Source organism: Carassius auratus, unplaced genomic scaffold, assembly GCF_003368295.1.
Source record: "Carassius auratus strain Wakin unplaced genomic scaffold, ASM336829v1 scaf_tig00006772, whole genome shotgun sequence".
NCBI classification, from domain to species: domain Eukaryota; kingdom Metazoa; phylum Chordata; class Actinopteri; order Cypriniformes; family Cyprinidae; genus Carassius; species Carassius auratus.
Genome location: NW_020523788.1, coordinates 862,350 through 868,662, shown reverse-complemented (window position 1 = coordinate 868,662; position 6,313 = coordinate 862,350).

The window sequence follows — 6,313 nt, the reverse complement described above, 5'->3', positions numbered from 1 at the left end:
GCAACAGGAAGTGACATATTTTACGCTGCGACGAACTACTCCTAGAAATTTTATGACATCAATGTCTTTTTTGTGGTCAGTCTAATCTAAAGGCCTGTGCGATGTTCAGTTGTGAAGATCTTGAGTTTTCGTTAAAAGCCGTGTTCATGGCGCCGCGACGAAGTTCGATGTCTCGTCATGGGAATAAAAGATGTTATAACTCAGGCATAAAATGTTCAATCTTCCCCAAACTTCACATGTGTGATAAGAGTCCTGGCCTGAACAGATCTGAAGGCCAATATTCCACGGGGTGTGGCAGAATGGCTCTATAGCGCCACCTATACACTTTCAACAGAGTGCGCCTCGAGCTATGTTTCACGTACATGTACAAAAACTGGTACACACATGTAACTCACCAATATCTACAAAAAAGTCTCTTGGTACGAAATCCGGATCCCAACAGGAAGTCGGTTATTTTGAATTTTCCCTTCAAAATTGGTGTTATTTTTGCCATTTTCAGGGGTTGTACTTTAACGAACTCCTCCTAGAGATTTATTCAGATCAATACCAAACTTGGTCAGGGTAATCTAAAGCCCTTTGCAATAATAAATTGCGAAGGACTTGAGGTTTCGTTAAAGGATGGGTCCATGGCGGCCTGACAAATTTCGATGTTTCGCCATGAAAAAGGAAGTTGCTGTAACTCAGACATACAATGTCCAATCTGCCCCAAACTTCAAATGTTGGATAAGACTCTTGACCTGAACAGATCTACATGCCAATATTCAGTTATAGTCATAGCGCCACCTATTGGCAACAGGAAGTTAAATATTTTACACTGCGACAAACTACTCCTAGAAATGTTATGACATCAATGTCTTTTTTGTGGTCAGTCTAATCTAAAGATCTGTGTGATGTTTAGTTGTGAAGATCTTGAGTTTTTGTTAAAAGGTGTGTCCATGGCGCCGTGACGAAGTTCGATGTCTCGTCATGGGAATAAAAGATGTTATAACTCAGGCATAAAGTGTCCGATCTTGCCCAAACTTCACATGTGTGATAAGGGTCCTGGCCTGAACAGATCTGAAGGCCAATATTCCAGAGGGTATGGCAAAATGGCTCGATAGCGCCACCTATAAACTTTCAACAGAGTGCATATGCACATTCAATGGAGTGCTCCTCGAGCTATTTTTCACGTAGATGTACAAAAATCAGTACACACATGTAACACACCAATATCTACAAAAAAGCCTCTTGGTACGAAATCCGAATCCCAACAGGAAGTCGGTTATTTAGAATTTTCTCAGCAAAATTGGCGCTGTTTTTGCCATTTTCAGGGGTTGTACTTTAACGAACTCCTCCTAGAGATTTATTCAGATCTACAGCAAACTTGGTCAGTTAAATCTAAAGGCCTTTACGATGTTAAATTGCGAAGATCTTTAGATTTCGTTAAAGGGCGTGTCCATGGCGGCCTGACAAATTTCGATGTTTCGCCATGAAAAAGGAAGTTGCTGTAACTCAGACATACAATGTCCAATCTGCCCCAAACTTCACATGTTAGATAAAACTTCTGCCCTTAACAGATCTACATGACCACATTCAGTTATAGTCATAGCGCCACCTATTGGCAACAGAAATTGACATGTTTTACGCTGCGACAAACTACTCCTATAATTTTTTTGAGATTAACATATATTTTGTGGTCAGTCTAATCTAAAGGCCTGTGCAATGTTAACTTTTGGAGATCTTGAGTTTTTGTTAAAGGGCGTGTCCATTGCGCCATGACAAAATTTGATGTCTTGCCACAGCAAGAGAAGTTGTTGTAACTCAAGCATAAAATGTTCAATCTTCCCCAAACTTCACATGTTTGATAACAGTCCTGGCCTGAACACATCTGAAGGCCAATATTCCATTATAATGATAGTGCCACCTGCTGGCAACGGTAAGAATGGCACATATATGGGATATACTTTGATATATTCCACTTATATTTAGGACATTAAATGCATATTTCTCAACGTTCACCTTTTTACTAAAGCCACACGATGGCGGTGAGCCCGGGTGCGAGGGCCCGTTCATCGCTGCTTGCAGCTTTAATTAGGGCTCAAGCCTGGAGGGCGAGAGCCCTATTGTTTTCCTTAGGATTATTTGTTATTATTATTATTATTTTTCTTCAAGGTTTCGGGGGCTTTTGGGGCCCTTAACATGCTTAAAAAGTCTTGAAAATTGGCACACACATTGGAACCTGCGGCCATTAGGGCCGGGCAGAGACTGATACACGGGCGTGGCACAGGGGCTCTACAGCGCCCCCTGGAATATGGAGGGCCATATATCATGCATACTTGCACGTAGACGTACGAAACTCGGTACACATATAGAACTCATCAATACAAACAACTTTCGTATTGCATATCATAGGCTCCGCCCAACAGGAAGTTGGCTATTTGGGGTTTATTATTCATATTTGTCGTCAAAGTTGTGGGGGCTTTTGGGGTCCTTAACATACTCAAAAACTCTTGAAAATTTGCGCACACTTTGGAATCTGTGGCCTTAAGGAGCCTGCAGAGGCTGGGACCTGGGCGTGGCACAGGGGCTCTACGGCGCCCCCTGGAACACAGTCATAAATGTTGGTGTATAGCTCACACATACTTGCACGTATTAATATGAAACTCAGTACACATATAGATCTCATTGTGCCGAAAAACTTGCGTATTGCATGTCATAGGCTCCGCCCAACAGGAAGTCAGCTATTTAGAGTTATGTAAAAAGCGCATGCTCTGGAATTTGATATACTTGTCATAGGTTTTTTACTCAATTTCCACCAAACTCGGTCAACATGATCTCAAGACATTGGGGATGAAAAATTGCCAGGGGATTTTTGATATCTCGAACGGTTTGCTCATGGCGAGGCGTTGAAATTATGGCGAGAATTGAGAAACAGGAAGTGTCTAATACCATCCACATACATTTCCTGATTTTAATCAAACTTCATCAGATTATTTGTTGTATGATGTCGATCGCATATATGTGACTATTAGGAGTCAAAGTTATAGCGCCACCAACTGGCAGAAGGAAGTGTGTCATTTTCAAAATGATTTGAATTCAGCATCTTATTATTACTCGATTTGCTTCAAACTTCATCAGAATAATGTTAAAACACAGCCGATATAAATCTGCAAGGGGGATATTGATATCTAAAAAATTGTTGGCGTGGCAACATGTCAAACTGGAATACTTCTCAGGTGATTTTGAGGCAAATAACATACTTAGAATTTCACAAAACTCTGAACACACATCAGTATTTCTGATAGGAACTTAAATTGTGAATGGATTTTGGATAGCTTGAATGGTTTTGCCGTGGTGATTTTTTTAAATGACCTTACAAGGGGAATCATTATTGTATTTTTAAATTGCAGCTTCCAAACACGTCAAATAATTTTTTCATACAGATGAAAAAGTCATTCTGAGGAAATATGCATAGTTTCACGACTTTACAACACTGTATGGATAACAGAAAATTAAAAAACTGTCAGACATCTCATCTCACTCTGTCCATCTTTTTGAGTATATGTGCTTAGACTTCCATTGTCTGAGAGAAATAGCACCCCTATAGGTGCAATTCCCGGAGTAAAAAAGGGAGGAGACTCTCTTTTGGTTTCACTTTTAAATCGGTTAAAATACAAATAAATACTTGGATTTAATTCTAACTGACAAGCTAAAGCAACATATATGATTATTACCAGGTCAGGGCTCATTAATAATTGATGTGTGGTCAGTGATACGTGAGAAACACGAGAGATGAATCACCGCTCTGAGCATGAGCGTGTGGAATCATGAGCTCAGAAAAAATGAGTTTATTCTTGATATATAGCTATTAAAAATAAAGTATTCCAGCGATATCACACAATTCACCAATTAGAACACACCAAGATCTAAATTAAGATGTTTTTGAACTGTTTGTGTGAAAATGAAATATTTGCGGCTGCCTATCTGAAATCACTGCCTCCGATCAGCGCGCACAGTGTCACAAGTTCAAAACAAACGAATTTATCTTTCGTCGTACGAACGAACACATCACGGACAAGATTATTTCAAAATACATAATAGCTTGGCGAATATAAACGAAAACTACTGGATTTTAATATTAAGTGACCGCATATAGCAGCTGCTTCTGTCTTCAATTTTAATCTATATAAAAAATGAAACTCATTAATCTTGGCTGCTTTTTTAATGTGTGTACGTATTTATTTATTATTTTGCTCTAACAAGAATTAATCTATATTTAATCAAATCAATTACATTTTATTTTACATTTGATTTGTCCATTTCTGCATCTAAACGCCTAAAAAACTAAAACATGCTCTATTATACTATTGTTAGCAATTTCTTTATCGTCCAATTTATCTGGTGTACACTTTTATTTTCATAATAAACTTGTTTGTTAGATTATACACAGTTACAGTGGTCTATAATAAATATTAACAGGTTTTGTTTAAGCTGTTTAGAATGACTGCAGTAGGCTAATTTTTTGAAATGTAATTTTCTGTTTAAATAAATAAAAAACATTGGAAAACAATAACTGTTGTACTTTTTTATACATTTTGTATAATTTCATAGTTTATGCATTATAGTTATAAAAACAAATAAATTTAGCCTTATCCTTTTCTGACAGTTTTAGGGATTTTTAAAAATCCTAAAAAACCTTATTTGTGCTGCAAATAATAATTTTAAACTAATTTGATACTGACCTCTGACATCCTGTGACATGATATTTATTTGAATTTACGGTAACACTTTAGTATAGGGTCCAATTCACACTAATAACTAGTTGCTTATTAGCATGCCTATTATTAACATATTGGCTGTATATCAGTTCTTATAAAGTACATATAATGCATGACATCCATAATCCTACCCAATACCCTAAACTTAACAACTACCTTATAAACTATTAATAAGCAGCAAATAAGGATTTAATTGAGGCAAAAGTCATAGTTAATGGTTAGTTAATAGTGAGAATTGGACCCTAAAATAAAGTGTGACCGAATTTACATAATCTCATGGATGTAACAGTAAATCTGTTCAGCTCACAGATCAAGACTAAGCTGTAATGCAAGCAGAAGTTTCACAAATGCTTGTAGGTCAATAAAATCATTACAAAACACTTACAAATCATTTAAGGATTTGATAACACTGTAAAATAATGTCTAATTTGTTAAGATTAGCAAATGCATTAATAACACTTTATAATAACTGCACTCATTAGTAAATAGTCAGTTCATGCTTTATAAAGCCTTGTTCCAATATTAATAGTCATTAGTAAGCAGTTTATAAATACAGCTATAAATAGCTTGTTCTTGGTTTTATAAGCACATTTATTAAAAAGGAGAGTAAAGGGTCAGTTATCTTCCTATGAAAAATAAAAAAATTAAAATAAACAAACAACAACACAGATTGATACAGAACTCAGAAATGTTATTGTGGATTTATGATAAACTCAGCCTGTAAATGAATTCATTCTCCTCCAAGAAGACACAAGTAGTTCACACCAAACTTTTTTTAACATGAAGCCAATATACTGAAGATGTTAAATTGCGAATGGGTTTAGGATACCTTAAATGGTGTGGCCAAAGCGATTTATTAAAGTAACATAAAAAAATACAATAGTTATTTTACTATATCTTTAAAATTTTTAATTACAACTCTTCATAATTTTTTATATACGTAGAAGTCATCATTTGAAGGAAGCACAGTAAGTTTCATAGCTTTATCATTTTCAAGAGCCAGCATAAAATTAAAACTATCATAACATATAAATCAAGCTTGCAATTCTTAGTAACAATAATGGCCACCAGATGGTGTTATAGGATTACTTTTAAATAATTATTGTAGAAACAAGTATGATTTAAATCATTTATAGAAATCTTTCAAAGAAAAATAATATGTATTTTATGTATTTTACTGATAAAATAACCCTCACATAATTAGAATAACAAGCTGAAGTATTGTGAACTGTATATTAAGAATAATTCTTTATAGGCTTTATGGACAGATACGTTTTGAGTGACTCTTGAAGGATCAGCACCACATCCTCTTTTACCACTGTTTAAAGATTTTATCTTACAGAACAGGTGCGAATTAATTTTGAATAGCTTGAATGGTTTTGTCATGGTGATTTTTTGAAATAACAGTGAAAAAGTAACCAGTAAATGTCTTTTATTTTTTTTAAGTGCAGCTTCTAAACACTTCAAAAAATATACACATAGAAGACAAGTCATTCTGAGGAAATATGCATAGTTTCATGACTATACAACACTATATGGATGATAGAAAATTAAAA